Source organism: Eptesicus fuscus, chromosome 11 (assembly GCF_027574615.1).
Source record: "Eptesicus fuscus isolate TK198812 chromosome 11, DD_ASM_mEF_20220401, whole genome shotgun sequence".
NCBI lineage: Eukaryota > Metazoa > Chordata > Mammalia > Chiroptera > Vespertilionidae > Eptesicus > Eptesicus fuscus.
Genome location: NC_072483.1, coordinates 20,424,879 through 20,443,898, shown reverse-complemented (window position 1 = coordinate 20,443,898; position 19,020 = coordinate 20,424,879). Strand labels below are relative to the sequence as shown.

Below are 19,020 nucleotides of genomic sequence, written 5' to 3'. Positions count from 1 at the left end.
AAAATATATATTTTTTTAAATAAATAAAAATAGCAGATAAAGATACGATCAGCCATAGAGGTCAAAGTTGTCTTAGGCCAAGAGTTGAAAAACAGAAGTGGAAGTGAGCACTGGCATGCTGGTGACTTGATGGGGAGAGAAAAATATTAGTGTAAAAATTCACATTCTCCAAACATGAAGAAAGAACAATTAAAGTTATTTGCTATGCTCATGTGGGCCTTTGTTAACATCATGATATGTGACAGAAACAGTGAAAATTAGTACATGTAATTTTTGCCTAGGCCTTTTAATTATTTCAACCCCTTAACATTATACCCTGCCCTCTCTCCCACTGGTCAACCATTAGGCACTAGTAAATGTAAAACGCTCAAGGAATCAAACTATCATAAACCTTTAAGTAGATTTCCAATTGGGAGTTAAGAAATGAGTGGTACTGATGACCCTTGACACTTGACTAAGTTCTAGTCAGGGAGAGGTTCAATAAACTAGACTATTATAACAGGCTTTAGTTTATGGCTGCTATAAAAATAAGAGTTTTATCACTGGTGTACAGCATAGTGTACTTCCACTTGTCCTTATCAGGCTTACATCGCTTAAGGCATTAGCCATTACAATCACCCAACTAACTCCTTAGACATCAAGAAACTATAATACTCATTTTGCTGCTCCTTTGTCAAATTTCTATAGGAAATCATTCAGACTCCTCAATGTATGTGGCTGACTAGGGAGTTTTACTTATTGTAATTAATAGGTTGGCAGTTCGTAAAGATCAGAAGAGCCATTCTCTGAGCTTAATGAGCACTGATGAGGACCACACTTTGGATCTTCTTGACTCAACCCTATGAGGCTCTGTCTGAAGAGCCAACAGACCATCCCACTTTGATATTTAGGGACTGCAGCATCTTATTCTTCTTTTCCAAAACATCACGGGCTGACTCTCATCCATGCTTCAGACCACTGCAGAGCTTTCCTCTGCTCTGACGGCCTGCCTGCCACAAAACCCTCTGTATTCCTTGACCCAGAACTCTCCATTGATTTTTTTTTTTAGAGAGTTGAATGGAGGGATGTGGAGAGAGAGCAGCATTGATATGAGACACACACATTGATTGGTTGCCTCCTGCATGCACCCAACGGGGACCAGGGATCAAACCTGCAACCCAGGTATGTGCCCTTGACTGGGGACCAGAAATCAAACCTGCAACCCTTTGGAACAAGGGCTGACGCTCTAATCACTGTGCTACACCAGCCAGGGCCCAATTTTCCTTCATTTTGGTAAGTTGTGTTTTTCCAATGAATTTATTTCACTTACATTTTATTCATTCAAAATGTCTTATTATCTCTTTAATAATTATAATCATAGTGACTCTTCTTCATTCCTAACATTGGTTTTGCCATTTTTCCCTCATGATCATTCTCATCAAGACTCTAGCAATTTTTTAATACATATTTTTATTGATTTCAGCAAGGAAGGGAGAGGGAGAGAGAGAAATATCAATGATGAGAGAATCCTTGATTGGCTGCCTCCTGCACGCCCCCTACTGGGGATGGAGCCCACAACCTGGGCATGTGCCCTTGACCAGAATCGAACCCAGGACTCTTCAGTCCGCAGGCCGACGCTCTATCCACTGATATAGCTAGGGTGCAATTTTTTTTTCTTTTAAAATAACTGCTTTAATACATCTTTTGCATGTTATATTTCCATTAATTCCTGCTATTATTTTCTTCTTTTTATTTGAATTTAATTTGAGGTTATTATTGTGGTTTCTTAAGAATGTTATATAGCTAATTCATTTTTAGCCTTTCTATTTTCTTGTTTTAAATATACTTTTATTGATTTCAGAGAGGAAGGTGTAGGGAGAGAGATAGAAACATCAATGATAAGAGAGAATCATTGATTGGCTGCCTCCTGCACACCCCACAATAGGGATCAAGCTTGCAAACCAGGCATGTGCCCTGACCAGGAATCAAACCTGTGACCTCCTGGTTCATAGGTCAACATTCAATCATGGAGCCATGGCAGCTGGGCTAGCCTTTCTACTTTCTAAGATATGCATTTAAGGTTATAAACTTCCCTTTTTTAAGTATGGCTTTAAGCACACCACAAATATTAATATTTTCATTCAGTTCAAAATAATTTCTACTTTCCACTGGGTTATTGGGATGTACATTTCTTAACTTCCGAATTTTGTAATTTTTGTTGTTGTTATTAATCCTCATCTGACGATATTTTTCCATTGATTTTTAGAGAGAGTGGAAGGGGAGAGAGAGAGAGACAGAAACATTGATGTGAGAGAGAAACATCGATTGGTTGCCTCTGCACATGCCCCGACCAGAGCCGGGGATCTAACCTACAACCCAGCTACATGCCCTTGACCTGAATCAAACCTGGAACCCTTCAGCCCACAGGCCAACACTCTTTCCACTGATCCAAACAGAGTAGGGCAAAATTTTGTAAATTTTGTTACCAATTTCTAGTCGGAGATATACTTGAGGGACCAATCACATCTTTTAATCCAGGTTCTGGGTCCTCAAACATCAGACAAACTTAGTCATGTGTATTAGTTTCCTGGGGCTGCTGTGACAAATTACCCAAAATTGGGTGGCTTATCAGAACAGGCCAGAAGTTCAAAATTGAAGTGTCAGCCGGGTGGCACTTCTGGAGGCTCCATGGAAGAATCTCTCGTCTCTCCTAGTTCCAGGTGGCTGTCAGCATCCTTTCACCCGTGACTACATCTCTCTCTTGTCTTCACATGACCTTCTCCTCTATGTCTATTATTTTCCTTTGTCTCTTATAAGAACCCTGGTGATGGATTTCGGGCCCATTCACATAACCCAAAGGAATCTCCTCATCTCAGAATGCTTAATGACATCTGCGAAGACCCTTTCCTAAAACAGAGTAACATCTACAAGTTCCAGGGAGTAGGGCTTATATTTTGGGGTAGCCGTTATTCAACTTACTACACTTATGTTTAATATTTTCCAAATAAAGGAATGAACTAGTGGGAAAATAAATAATAAAACATCACAGGTTGGCTGGGTACACACAATGGACGTGGCAAACAATCCGCAAATACATTATTATCTTTTGTTTAGAGGATAAAAACAGAAGTGATATGCTTGTTAGTAAATATGATATACTTCATGAATCCTAAGTGATGACTCTGTGAGCTTCCCTGGACATTTTGTTCATCCCATACTCTATTTAGTGTGGTTCACCAAGCTCTTCCTCCCCTAATGAGCTGGCTTCCCATATTTTTCTAACCTTTTATCTTAAATTTTCTTCAAGGGAACCAAACTCAGGCCTTACTTCCATATGCTAACACTTGTGATCAGGTATTTAAAATAACATTTAGCTTTTGGGATTTATGTGAAAAGAAAGGAATTACTGATTATTTTTCACTGTTTTAATTACTAGGCCTTTTATCTGGAAAAGAACACTAAAACCCTTTTTTAATAACTTGTAAGTTATCTTATACATAATTTCATTTTCTCTTCCCATGTCTCCATTTCTTTATACCTGGCTTTCCACCTTGCTTGTGAATTCCAATTTTGTAGTTCTTTTGCATTAGATGATACTGTTTAAGAATCCAAAAACGTCAGAACATCCCTACAACCCTTGTTTGATAGACTTATCATTCAGAAATCATTCCTGCCTCGCTGATGTGGCTCTGCGGTTGAATGTCAATCTATGAACCAGAAGGTCACAGTTCAATTCCCCAGTCAGGGTACATGCCCGGGTTGTAGGCTCGATCCCCAACAAGGGGTGTGCAGGGGGCAACCAATCAATGATTCTCTCTTATCATTGATGTTTCTATCTTTCTCTTCCTCTCTGAAATCAATATATAGGTCCTTCATTGATACTCTTATTTTCATGTCTGCAGCCACATTATGTCAAATATTTCAGGATGCTCCCTTGTTTCAAATTAAATAAACGTTCATATATTTAATGCTTTGGTCCTTAGGATAATCTATAGAGTCAACTATGGGAGAGGTGATTTTTGCTGTTTTTCTTCTATCACCATGTAAAGAGTAAGGGTTGAGTTGTAGGTCACTAGTTGGTGTACTGATAAAATTTTATAGCCTTTCAATCAAATATTAATTTTAATCAGGTTTGAAACATTTGAGGCTCTTAATACTTTGGAGTAATCCCTAGATTTTGGATCAATAATGTCCAATGTATGGGAAATAGCAATACCTCTACCTAGGTAATATAACATCTTGGGAAAATCTTGGTCACCCCACCTGTAGGTCCTTTATTTATACTACTAGAGGCCCAGTGCATGGATTCATGCACTGGTGGAGGGTGTGGCCTGCAGGGATCGGCCTGCTGTGGGAGCACCACTCATTCTGGTCAGCTGAGCGGCACTCCCACTGTGGGAACTCATTGACCACCAGGGGGCAGCTCCTGCATTGAGCATCTACCCCCTGGTGGTCAGTGCACATCATAGCAACTGGTTGACCTGTTGTTCTGGTCATTCTGCCGTTCGGTCGCTGGGCTTTTATATGTATAGATAATAGGAGAAAACCACAAAAATGATCTCTTCTACAAGACTATCCAAAGCTCTTGCAGCATCTCTCCAGCCATGCCCTGAGAACTCTCATTCAAGGTCACTTACAGTTGCTGGAAATCTTTTACTGTGCCAGGATCGAGGTGGCCGCTGTTGCCATGATCTAGTAGTCTCTGATGACCTCTACTTTAGCTTGGCCAGCTTGCTCTCTCCACTGGTGCCCTGGCCCTGCCCCTTCAGTGTTCTCAGGTAACCCGAGCCATTTTTGCTGATTCTGGACCCTGGAAAGAGTCCCAGGGAAAGTCTAGAGCTCTCCACTGTGTTCTTCAGCCAGAGGTCACCAGCCTCTGCAGCAGCCCCACAGGGTTCTGGAGGTGCAGCTGCTCAGTCTCCTCCTCTTTTATCTCTGCTCAGTCATCACAATGTCTCTGGGTCAGGGGCTTTGATCCCCTCCCAGAGAGACATACCCTCTGCCCAGCAGGGCAATTTCTGGCCAGAGGATTTAATTCAAAGATCTGACCTTACAAGCCCACAGGATGGTTACCTGTCTCTTTATCCTTCTTCTCCTTAAAAATTGGTGTCACTCCTTTCCACTCCCTTCTGACCCTGACTCAAGAAATGGCAACTCCACCCTGGCTGGTTTGGCTCAGTGGTTTAGAGCGTTGGCCCTTGGACCTAAGGGTCTCGGGTTCAATTTCTGGTCAAGGGCATGTGTTGCAGGTTCCATCCCCGGCCCCAGTCCAGGTACATGTGGGAGGCAACCAGTTAATGTGGCTCTCTCACATCAATTTTTTTCTCTCTCTATCCTTGGATGAGGACTAAAATAAATAAAATGAGTTCATGTTAAAAAAAAAAAAAGAAAAGAAAAAAAAAAAAAAGAAATGGCAACTCCGTGGCTGTTTTCTCTGGTCACATATGCCTGCAGCATAACAGATGACCTGTTTCACTCAGACTAAGACACCCCTCCTCTTCATGGGGAGGCATATAGACTGGGCCCTTGAAGCTCTCAGACCAGCAATCTGGGTAAACTCCTATGGTGTTCCTGGGATGGCCCTGCAGCCAATCAGATACTGAGTGAACCTGGGAGTCTTGGAACCTCTGTGCCTTAGGGGACCTTATCTCCCTGACTTCCCACTCTGCTGCCTCAGAAGAACTGAGTTCTCCCGCTCAGCCCTCCCTCCCTTTCTGCCACTTCCTGGCTTTGGAAACTAAGCCCTGCTGTCTCGCTGTTGCCAGTTCTGCACTCATACCCCAACACAACGCTGAGGGGCCACCTGTCTCCAGATGGTTCTCTCTGCTACTCAGAGCCCTTTGCTGCCAGCGCGCCTGCTGGATTGGAAACCCTGGTATGGCCATTTCCAAAATTAGAAACGGGACTGTGCCATCTCTAGGGACACTGCCTCTGCACCTCCTAGCACCTGGTAAAGCCCAACCTCTGGCACCCATCCCCCAAGCCTCCTTCTCCCTCCCTCACATTGCTGTCCTTGGCGATTTGGGTTTTGGCTTCCCCTCCTGACCTGCCCATCCTTGCCAAAGTTTTAGCACACTCTTGACCTTCTCTGTCTGAACTATTCCAGGCTGGAGAAGGGCCAACTCAAGGCCATATAAACCCTGGATATGGGGCCTCATCTCACATACTAACAAACATTGGAAAATGTAACCATATTCCACATGAAAAATACAACGCTTTGTTATGTAAAAAGGAAAGGTTTATATAATTTTTTCTCTTGAAATATTTATTAGTTTCATTTTACAGTTTTCTTTGTATTTGAGAGCCAAGATGTTTTCTTTTCAAGCAATTTGATAAAACCTGGGAAAGCTTAGGGGCCTTGGCGCTGTGCCTATAGTGAAAACCTGTGCCTTATAAAGATTAAAGTGTTATTGCCTTCAAGCCTCTTTTCGCCAGGAGACTGCAGCTTTGGACTAAGTAAGGTATTTGTTTGCTTGACCCTGTAGATATGATGTGCTCCACACACTGGGCTCTGGTAAGTCTGCAGCTGCAGAAAGCTCTCCGCCCATCCCCCACACCACCTCCCACTCAAGTCCAATACTGTATTTTGGATGCTTCATTCTTACCTTATCTGCTGGGACTGACCCACAAAGCTCACTTGTGTCTGAAGCAGGATAGCTGCCAGAAGTCACACTTTACATTTTCCTACTGAAGTGCCTGCTCACATTTCTCTGTGCTTTGGGTGTCTCCTTTTGTAAAGGAGGCCCTGTAAGCCTCAGTTACATATAGCATCACTGATACACTTCTCTGGAGGTTCTCCTGATCACTTATTATGCAAATTGGATATACAACAAGGAAACAAAAATGTCCCAGAAGTTACCCCAGATTATTTCTCTTCTAAATATTAACCATTACTTAGCTGAAAGAACCATTGGAAGTTTGGCTTTTACTTTCCAGGATTTCCAGTTTTTACACTAGTGGTTCTACAATTTCAAAATACTTTTTAAAAATGAATTATGCATATTCAGAGCACAGAGTGAGCCAGTTAAGAGGGAGAGTCTATAGCAATATGTTATTGTCTCTTTGTCCCCCTTTTCATTTTTTTTCCCCAGAAAGAAAATTAGGCAAGCTTTTTAGAAATTGTGTTCTGCTACAGTCTACAATTTTTTTAACCTCCTGGTTCATGACCTCCTGAGCCTCGCCAGCCAGGCTACAGTCTACAGTTTTGAGAGAAAAGGTAATGAATGTTTGTGGGGGTTTTTAAATTATTTTTAAAATTATTTTTATGTTGTCAAGAGCTCAGCAAGAATTTGCTTCTATTTTGAATGTGGAGCCTGTTGTGTGCAAAGCATGTGACAAACTTCAACTTCCTTTCTGAATATCTATTAGAGCTGTTTTCTCTCTTTTCTATCTTATTTCTCTCAGTTGTAATCACTTAATCATAAAAGGTCTGGATATTTTTTAAAATATATTTTTATTGATTTCAGAGAGGAAGGGAGAGGGAGAGAGGGTGAGCAACATCAATAATGAGAGAGAATCATTGATTGACTGCCTCCTGCACACCCCACACTGGAGATTGAGCCCACAACCCAGGCATGTGCCCTGACCAGGTCGAACTGTGACCTCCTGGTTCATAGGTAGACTCTCAACCACTGAGCCATGCTGGCCAGGCAAAGGTCTGGATACTTACACAACGTATCATTGTGCTTCGTTTGTTAAATTTCTTCTCTCTTCTGAGTTTTATTTTTTTTATTTAATTAATTAATTAATTATTGAGTTTAGAGAGAGTAATGGAGGGAGAAAGAGAAACATTGATTTGTTGTTCCACTTATTTATGCATTCATTGGTTGATTCTTGTATATGCCCTGATAGGATCAAACCCACAACCTTGGGGTATAAGGACAATGCTCTAACCAACTGAGCTACTGGATCAAGGCTATTTTACTTATTTGTTTGGTCCAGGATAGACTTAAGACTTGTTTTCTTTGAGTTAAATCCTGGAATATTCACTTGATGCTTTGAGCTAATTCACAATGTCCTTCCATTATTAGCATAATGCCCCAGGGCCGTGGTCAGCAAACTGCAGCTCATGAGCCACATGCGGCTCTTTGGCCCCTTGAGTGTGGCTCTTCCACAAAATACCACGGCCTGGGCTTTGAAGAAGTGGCGTTAGAAGAAGTTTAAGTTTAAAAAATTTGGCTCTCAAAAGAAATTTCAATCGTTGTACTGTTGATATTTGGCTCTGTTGACTAATGAGTTTGCCGACCACTGCCCCAGGGCACGTGATGGTTCTGAGCCTGTTTGCCTTCAGATCCATCCCCTGCCTTCTCCTCTGCTTCACATCTCAGCCAGCTCCTACAGGCTGTTTTCTGGACTCCAGCTGGGCCAGGCTAGTAGAAAGCACTGTCTGGAACCTGGAAGGTGAAGGGAGGGAAAACCAGTGTATTTATTTCTTCTGCTCTCTTTCTGCTTTAGGCACCATCTACAGTAGCAGCTGTGTCTGCTCTCAGGCCCCATCTCCTGCAGGGAATCAGCCCTAAACCCTGGCAGTATCACCTCCTCCCTTCAGCCTCGTTAAAAGTGTAATGGCTTCCTGTCGTTGCTGAAACCTAGATTCTTCTCAGTGTTCCCATCCCCTGTGCAATAGATTCCTTCTCTCAAATTCTCTGTTGCAAGGAATGAGTGTGGTTTCTGTTTTTCTGGTTGGACTCAGTACATTTGTCCATTTTATATTTTCATAAGGGTCTTTTCCTGTTTAAAGGGGAAGGAATGATTTTCACAGGGAAGTAGTCACTTTAAACTTAGGAATCTATGTTCCTCCATATGACTTGACTGTCATTGTTCTTTCTGCTCCTTACCTCCCATACTTGCTTCCTACTCCCATAATATCCAACCCATGACCTGCCCTCTCCCACTCTTCATCCTTAGAGCAAATGGCATCTGTCTTCTCTAGTCATATCCCACAGATGCACAATAATTTACTTAAAAAAATTCAAATCCATTTTTATATAATGTTCTTAACAAGAATATCACAACTGTAGGATAGCAACAAAGTTACTAGATTTTTCCATCCAGAATTTGAACCTGTGTGACCTTGCTTGAATCACTGAGCCTCTTCCTGCACACCAGTGCCTTTGATAGTAAACCAGGAAAAAAATGACTTCATCAGAGCTATGAGTAACAAATGGGAATAGAGCACATGAAAGGATTTTGTAAATGATAAAACAGTAAGAATGTAAGAGGTTATTATTTAAAAATAGTAACTAAGACTAGTTACTTTTTTTGAAACATGTAATTTTAAAATTTAGCAACAAAGGTATTTCCCATTGGGAATTTACATGGAATAAGGAGGAATCTTCAAGGGGTACCCCTACAATGAGGGATAGTGGTATTACGGTGGGAGATATGAGATTAAAAGCTGAACTTTTGGGTAAAAAAGGCAAAATTTTAAAAAATATCTAGAAGCCATAAAGAAGAGTAAGGAAGACACTTAGGTCCCCACCAGGCCCATTGTTATGAGGCACCTGAGAGAAGAAATTGACTCCACTTGTGAGGAATACAGGGGAAGCTGTTTTCCAGGGAAGAGAGAGGGGCATGTAGAAATGCATAGACTAAGTTTTTGGTTGTCACAATGACTAGGAACTGGAGAGCTATAGAGAATTAGTGTCCAGGTAGGAGGGATGTAATAAAAGTCCCAAAAGGGAGGGACAAATGGAAATAGAATACACACTAGGAAGCTAAAGGTGGAAAGCACATTGAGAGAAGAGGCTGAGGATGATCTTAGTTGGGTTCCTAGAGAAAGTAGCATTGATTGTTAGTAGTTTATACTGAGGTGCTGGGGAAACTAGTGAAGGAAGAGGAAAATGATCTTTGGAAAAGGAGTCAACCCAGGGCGGGTAACTGGAGCAAAACCTTGTGGGAATTAACAAATGGGGAAACCTAAGAAAAGAACAAAACACACTCTTCACAATCTCAAGGGTGAAAGAGCTAAGGTAAATACACAACATCTGAGAGTTATTGATGGAGGACTGGGTACCTGAGGGATATGGGCAAGGTACTGACGGGATGTAGAATAAAGGTTTATCTGTAGGAAAGAATTGCAGGGTCTAAGGACAAGTACATTTGTAATTTCAATAGACCTCTTCAAATTGTCCATCACATAGAGTATACAAATTTACATTCATACCAAAAATGTGTGAGTGTTTACTTCTTCATACCCTCCCGAAGTCCGTTTTAATTAACTCTAATCTTCTAGTTAAACAAGCATTTCAGTGTAATTTTAATTTATCTTAATTAGGAGTAAAGTTGACAATCTTAACATATGTATAGAAGCCTTTTTTATTTCCTTTTCTGAAAACTGCATTTCTTCCAGGTTATCACTCTTTTTCTTATTGAGTTGTAGAAAATCAACCTGTACTGAGTGCAAATGTTTTTCCAGTTCATTGTATATCTTTGGAATTTCCTTATGGATTTCTGTCTATTTCTCTCCAACTCCACTGCTGGACCAAGGCTCCATCAGCTCCCACCAAGCCTACCAAATCTTCCTACCAAATCTCTGCTTTCATTCCTGCCTCTTGGATACTATTCTTTCTCTATAAGACACAGTGGCCTTGATAAAATATGAATCACATCATACTACAACCCTACTCAAAATGCCCCAAGGGCTACTCTCAGAACATTTAAATCTAAACCGCACACCTTGCTTACTTCTTTGGACTAATCTTCTATTGTTCTGTCTAGAGAATAATCTTCTTTCGGACCCTTGAACAAGCTGAACTTGGTTGTGTCTATGGCTTTTGTGCTTTGTGCTTAACATTCCTTCTGACTGGAATGTCCTTCCCCATATGTCACAGGATTTATTTCTCCCTCAGTTGGCCATCAGCATGCATGTCACATCAGGAGAGAGGCCGCCCCTTCCCATCAGGGTCAAAATGGCACACACACCTCTACCCATACCCCCAGTTTCCATTTCTCCTCTGACCCTTTGTGTTATCTTTATTTTAGTACTTAGCATAATACCTAGAATATAAGAAATTCTTAATATTTTACACAAAGTATGCCTCAGAATAAAAGGATATTGTCTTACATTCAGATTCTAATAATTCTTTCATATTTAAGAGAGTTTTTGAAATTATTTTATTTTAAACAAATATTGTTTGGAGAACACAAACTGAAATAGCCAAAATCAATGCTAGTTTTAAATGCTTATACAGGTCATTGGAACTGTTTTAAAGGAAAAAGGGGGGGGGGGGAAAGAAAGCACAATAATGTAAATAGTTTAGTTTAGGGGCTTTTTTTGGGGGAAGGAGAGGGTATGACCTTATAATTGAAAAATAATCTTGTAAATAAGCCTTTCAAATATCACTTAAAAAAGCAATGTAGCAAATTAAATATTGTAATGATAGTGAAAAGAAAAAAAAAACACTCTATCCTAACATTATATAAATAGACACTATAGCTTAGCATAAAAATTACGTTGATAGAATCCTATACAGATTTAAAGAATGTTCTCACTTAAATGATTTTCATAAAAGTAAAATTAATATGCTCTGAAAAACACTAGAAGATGGTTGAAGCACCCTCAATTTGCCTGAGAAAAACAACCTTGATTCATAACAGACATATTAAAGAGAAACAAATTTTTTGTTGTTAAGCTACTAAGATTCAGGGTTGTGTTTTTTTATATTTTTAAACAAAGCATAATCTAGCCTATACTTACAAATACAACTATCTACTGTACAATATAACCTTGAATTTCAATATAAAATCTAAAAGCAGATTCATTTGGTTTATTTATATATTTTTGTTCTCCCCTACATTCTTCTAGGAACAAAGCAATGTGTAAAATGACTATATAATATATACTAAAGGCCCAGTGCATGATTGAATCATGCACGTGTAGGGTCCCCTACACGCTTTCGCTTTTCGCGGTGGAGCTGGGTGCCTGTCCACTGGTGCTGGAGCAGACAGGCACCCAGCTCCCCCGCTTTTGATGGTCCGCGGCCACTGAGGGGGGCTACCCTGCTGTTGAGAGGCGCAGGGAGTGGGACTCCCGCCCCCTGCGCCTCTCAAAGGCCGCTGAGGGGGGCTGCCGCGGACACCTGGCTACCCTGCCGTTGAGAGGCCCAGCTGGGTGTCCGCAACAGGCCCCCTCAGCGGCCATGGATCTGGCCTTGAGAGGCGCAGAGGGCGGGAGTCCCGCCCCCTGTGCCTCTCAACAGCAGGGTAGCCCCCCTCAGTGGCAGCAGATCCGTGCCTCTCAATGGCCGGATAGGCCACCCTGAGTCCTGCCCCCCAGCCTCCTGCCGCCCAATCGTGGGCGTATCGGAGTGATGGTAATTTTCATGTTACTCTATTCATGTATGTATATTCTGTACATGCTGCCCAGAAATATTCTCACCTATAAGTATAAAATTTAAAAACTATTGCTTTTAAAAAATAAAAATAAAAAATAATTTCTTAATTTTAGCAATCATATAGAATTTATATTTATTTGTTTTAAAATATCATAACCACAGCCCTGACCGGTTTGGCTCAGTGGATAGAGTGTCGGCTTGCGGACTGGAGGGTCCCAGGTTCGATTCCAGTCAAGGGCATGTACCTTGGTTGCGGGCACATTCCCAGTGGGGGATGTGCAGGAGGTGGCTGATTGATGTTTCTCTCTCATCAGTGTTTCTAACTCTCTATCCCTCTCCCTTTTTCTCTGTAAAAAAATCAATAAAATATATTTTAAAAAAATAAGTAAAATATTATAACCACAGTGTTTAAAAATATCAATTTTTGGATCTTATTTATGTATTTATTTATTTATTTATTAAGCATTTTTATTGGTTTTAGAGAGGAAGGGAGAGGGAGAGATAGAAACATCAATGATGAGAGAGAATCATCGATTGGCTGCCTCCTGCACAACCCCCACTGGGGATTGAGCCTGCAACCCAGGCATGTGTCCTGACCAGGAATCGAACTGTGACCTCCTAGTTCATAGGTCTATGCTCAATCACTGAGCCAATCTGGCCATGCTAGATCTTATTTTTTATATGTCTGCATTTTTACAAAAAATATGAAAACCAAAGATTTTATTCTAAAACAAAAAAGAAATACACATGGTCACATGCACAGGGAGCTGGTAGTGTTAATTTACCAGATAGAGGTCTTTGTCTACACTGTTCATGCAGATAATCAAATCTCCAGTTTTATAAATAATGTTGAACCCATAATATAGAAATATATTCTTTAATTAATTTAATGTTTTAAAACAAGATGTAGTTTTATAATAGTAAACTGTATTTTTCATATTCCCATTTTCCACTGGATATGAAGATTTCTCAAAAGCTAGTTGGAGATGGCCACCCAACCTTCTTGAGAGTATTTGTGAACATACCACTTCCCTCTTCTTGGTGCATGCTGTGTGGTTATATGCTCCCTTGGAAAACCAGGGTTTTGACTGAGCTATGCTTAATGAAGAGTGATGGCATTATCTGCAGCAAGGGTAACTAACAATAGTGTAAAGCCCATCATCCCCATTTGGATTTGTTTAATCCTAGCTTTCCCATATCCTTCTTTATTCACCCCTTCTAGACCCATTCAACAAGGGATACAGGGCCACAGCAAATTTTTCCCATATGCACCAGCATGTGCTACCACATCTTTCTGTATGCTGTTTCATTTTTCTATTTCTTTGTTTACAATTCTTGATTCTAGAATTTTATCTCAGATTAGAATATATTCACTATGACACAAAGGAATTCTATAATTATATGCATTGGTATGAGAATCTAATAATTACCAATAATGCTTCTTAACATTATTTACTGTTTTCTTAAAAGAAAAAGATGTGTTTTATTGCCCACAATATTCTATGAAACCATTGTTTGTTTTAATTATGAAGCTATTATTGTGAAGATACTCTTTAATCATCGTCATCTAGCTTGCAAATGTCACAGAACTGAATTACTAAATTAATGTCCATGACCTAGTTTATAATAATATGGCTTAAATCAGCCACTGTTCCAGACGAGAAACAGCACAATGTGGTGCTAGATCAAGGCCCTCCATGAGAGGCAGTTGTCCTGAACCTCATGCCCTCTGAATATCAGTGAGACCTCAGCATAACACTGAACTTCACTCCATAAAATTAAGACATGGACATAACTACATTTTATTGGTTAGAACACAGAAGATAGGGCAAGATGTTATCTTCAGGTTCTTTCTTTTTTTAAACTATATTTTTATTGATTTCAGAGAGAAAGGGAGAGGAAGAGAGAGAGAGAGAGAGAAACATCAATGATGAGAGAAAATCATTGAGAATGTGCCCTGGCTGGGAATGGAACCATCATGCTCAACCACTGAGCCAGGCTGGCCAGGCTTCAGGTCCCTTCTAACACTAAAACCATTGGCTGACTTAGAATCAGGGTCACTCATATTAAGAATTGAAAGTTGTAGAAATGACTTGTCTTTTTTTTTGGGTAGAGATCTATTTATCCAGAAATAATATGTCTATTTATCTGAAACCCCTAGCTAGATTAAAAACAAAAACAAAAAACCTATCCTTCTAAAAAGAAATTTTAAAAAAGTATCAAAACCACCAAAAGATCTTTTCAATTTCATTGTTAAATACTATGACTCCAGGAAAGAGGAAGAAAGAAAGAAAGAAAGGAAGGAAGAAAGAAAGAAAGAGAGAGAGAGAGAGAGAGAGAGAGAGAGAGAGAAAGAAAGAAAGAAAGGAAGAAAAAGAAAAAAAGGAAGGAAGGAAGGAAGGAAGGAAGGAAGGAAGGAAGGAAGGAAGGAAGGAAGGAAAGAAGGGAGAGAGAGGAAAGAACAGCCAAGGAGTTGATGTTTTGTGAGTTAAGACAGCTCTTTAAAGGCACAACGCCGTATTTTTTCCTTACAAATGTAACAGAAGGATGGCCAAGGATTTATTCCAAGTTTTCCAGCTCCAGGTTGCTGCACTGTGGACTAAAAGAAAAGCAGTAGGCCTGGATTGCAGAAGAAAGTCTTCTCTTCCGAAAGAAAGTACTAGTAGAAGGACAGCACATTTAGATTTGGAAAAGTACTGATTGATAGAACACCCTCCCACTAACATTCAGATCAATTGGGATGGAACGGGGAAAAACACACAAAACCTTCAGCCAGTTCATTAAAAACATTTCTGTTTGAAATCTCTTTTTGATTTGTGGTTTTTCTTGATGACTTCTCCAGACATCTGCTTTTATTCTCCTACAACTTATTTCAAAGGATAATGAAAGGTGGGTAGAAAAGATTTTTCATGCTCTGTGAGAAAAAGAAAGTGTACATTATTTTTGTCCTTGCTTTGATCATTCTTTCCATGACTCTCCAGTCAGCTTCATAAACTATTACTGAGATCAAAACATAATTCTTGTTACCGCTCTGAACGAGTATCTGCCCGAATACAGTGCAGACGTTTCTTTCATTGGCCAGCTCAGGAGCACAGTTTTTAGAAATATATAGCATAGAACTCCTATAACCCTGTTCATTAAAAACGGATTTGTCGCTGACAAGGGTTCCTTGGATTCTCAGCTCTCAGCATATAGAACAGCTTTGAAATAAGACTCAAGTGTCATTTCTTTTCATTTAGCTACAGAGGTGTACCTGTTGTCCCTAATGATCTCATTTTCCCTATTTTTGTTGCCCTCAGTTTCTCCCAACTGGAGACAATAATGTCCTCAGGCCGGACCCAGCTGACCGCAGTTATCTAGCGGAGCCTGGTCAGGTCAGGAGATCAGAGCAGTTTTGTTCACACCACCTATCAACAGAGCCTAGAACTATTCTTCCTGCTTTGTAATTGGCATGAATGTAGAAAACTCTTGGATTGGAGCGTAAGAACATTTTGTTGCAGGTTTTTCCCCCCTCATTACTCACTGTATTAATACAATCATGAATTTACTCTGCTTTCTTTGTTGGACTTGAGATTCTCTCTGGGCTGGAGCTCACTTCGCTGACTCCAACTCCCAATTTGACTAGCCCCAAGTCTCTTTCCTGTGGACCCTGGCTCCTGGCAAGAGGTTTGCTGTGAGGGAGTGATAATCAATGTCAGATATGGATTCCTATTGTTGTTCTCTGCCTGACTGATGGCGACCCTTAGTTACTCAACCTTGAGGCCGCCATGTCCTTTGGCTTTTGGGTGTTTGACTTTCTGGCTACTCCCCAAGAAGCTAGCTGCTCAAGACTGGTTGATATCCTCATGCCCTGCTCTTCACACTATCAGCTTCTCATCATTTCTTGGTTATACATGTTGCTAAGGTACTGGGATGTCTCATGTTTCAGTCTGCCCAGTTTATGATACTATGACATTTTTCCTAACATGCACATATAAATGCATGTGTTCCATTATCTTAAGATACACTCACTAAAGATGAAGGAACTGTATCTCTAACTTTCCCTGTCCTCAGATTCTGATGTGGAAGAAGGTAGTCTTGAAGCTACTTGGAAACCCTTGATGTGACTTCTCAATCGACTCTAGAGAACCATAGTTACTATTTATAACCTGTCCATCCACTTCGGGATCTATGACATGCCTGAATGACACTTCCTGTATCTACCCGAGGCTGATAGAAATCACTTCTCAGAATTCTATTTCATGATGATTTCTGGACTCCCCAGAACTTCACAAGGCATTCCTTCTCCTAACAACCCAATTAATTCCTAAAGTTGATTTATATTTAGTCTTTGACTCAGTTAAGCAAAATCCATGATGCTGATATCTAAATAATATGATTTGATTTTATAGGTTCTGGTAGCTGAGAGATATCAAAGTTGTTCCTCTCGCACTGGAGTTTTATTTCCCACATCAGAACTTTAGTACGGCTGAGTTTCTTCCCATCTACTAAAAGCATTCTTCTATCAACACAAGATTTAATTCTCCTTGGCCTCCTAGAAATCATTTCTGGCATCTGGCCCAGATCATTTCTTCAACCTTATTCAGAAATAAATCTTCATTTTCTCTAATATACCAAATCATAGCAAAGAATTCATTGCTCAGAATTTTTATTTTAAGTATGTCCTTTGTAATGGAGATTAGATTCTTTTTCTGAACACAGAATATGAAGTTGATGATAATCTCAGGAATAGGTATAATTACGGCACATCTAGGGCACTGGAAAGTGTTCTTGGTGTCCCTATTTCCTGTGCTCACAATGAACTACAAACTTCTATGTTTATGCAAATGAATGGTCAGGCAACATGTATGTTTTTGTCTTGGTCACTAAGAACTCCTGTTGATAATATTTCTTTGAAATCTGTCTGGCTTTTGTCTTCCTTTCAAGCTTCCAATCTGATACATATGAGTAATTTTTACCTTCTGAATGTTTCTGTTTCCCTTATGGATGTTAGACATCCTATCCAACACGGTCCACAGCTGCTATGCTGGAAATTTTAGTCACTGTCATCCTGGGACTGCCTTCATCTCTCTTTTAAATTGAATTCACAGTTTGCTTGATCCTAGTCTTCCTCTTTTTTGTTTTTGCTGAAGCATATTCTCTGCTAGTTGCTTGAGAAATGTTTTATGAGAGTATGTCAGGGTTGAACCAGACAAAACAGAACCCATGGGAGATAGACACTAAGGGATTTTTGCAAGGTAAGGGTTTATGTGATGTGGGAGCTGAATAGGCAAGTCTGAAATCCATAGGGTAGGCTGTCAGGAAAGGCGGGTTGGAAGTCTCAGATACAGGCTGATGCTGCAGTCCACAAGTGGAATGTTTTCCTTCCTCCAGAAACCTCAGTTCTGCTCTTAAAGCCTTTCCACTGATTGGATCAAGCCTACCCGGCATATCTAAAATAATCTATTTTACTTAAATTTAACTGATTATAAATGTCTACTTTCTCTATTCTTTCTTGAGATTCTAAAAGTTGTCTAAAGGCTGTAAGAAAAGCTTGATGAGCCATCCTTATTCAATGAGTGTACACCCCAGGTGACTTAAATACACTATCTCTTTTTCTTAGATACTGTTGAATAACTTGCTATGAACCTTTACTTTTGGTACCCTTTTTTTCTAGTCTCAGTTTGAATCACTGTGCTTCCATGAACACATCCCAGCCTTTCTACAGATAATAAATGGATATAATTAACTTACCGCTTTCTTTTATTTACATTTGGTTCCTTGCCTGGATTTTTTTATCTCCTCAGGAAAAAGAAAAGATCTCATGAATATGGAACTTCTACAGCTGGCTACTTTCATCTACTGTAGTCTCCTCTTATCCATGGGGTTTATGTTCCAAGACCCCCGAGGATGCCTGAAACCAAGGATAGTAACAAACCTTATACATACTATTTTTTCTTATGTGTCCATACTCATGATAAAGTTTAATTTATAAATTAGGCACAGTAAGAAAGCCCTGGCTGGGTTGCTTAGTTGGGTAGAGCATCATTCTGATATGCCAAGGTTTCGGGTTCAATCCCCAGTCAGGACAAGTAAAACAACAAATTGATGTTTTCTCTCTCTCCCTCCCTCCCTCCCTCCCTTACTCCCTCCGTCCCTCCCTCCCTCTCTTTCTCTCTCCCTCCCACTCTCTAAAATCAATGAATAAAAATTTTAAATAAAAAAGAAAGTAGGCACAATAATATATTAACAGCAATAACAATAAAATAGAACAATTAAACAATATACTGTAATAAAACTTATGTGAATGTGGCCTCTCTACCTCTCAAATATCTTTTTGTATGGTACTCACCCTTGGTCTTCTTGGGATAATGTGAGATGATAAAATGCCAATGTGATGAGATGAAGTAAGATGGATAAAACATTATTAAGTAAAATAAGGGTTACTTGAACACAAGCGATACTGTGACAGTTGATCTGATAACCTAAAGGACTACTAAGTGACTAATCGGCAGGGAATGTACACAGCGCGGAGACACTGAACAAAGGGACGATTCACACCCTGAATGGGATGGCACAGATTTCATTAGGCTATTCAGAACAGCTTGCAATTTAAAACTTATAAATTATTTCTGGAATTTTCCATTTAATATTTTCAGACAACCATTGACCATAAGTAACTGAAACAGTTGAAAGCAAAACCAAGGATAAGGGGAGAATACTGAAC

At 40.0% G+C, this 19,020-nt stretch overlaps 1 long non-coding RNA gene across 1 annotated transcript; it reads left to right on the top strand.

Annotated features, from left to right (window-relative positions):
• Positions 1-6,462: 6,462 nt before the first annotated feature.
• On the top strand, positions 6,463-18,287 carry LOC129150760 (uncharacterized). The gene is made up of 3 exons (XR_008557505.1): positions 6,463-6,493; positions 7,071-7,195; positions 18,101-18,287. It is a non-coding gene; the product is annotated as an uncharacterized LOC129150760 (long non-coding RNA).
• The last annotated feature ends 733 nt before the right edge of the window (positions 18,288-19,020 follow it).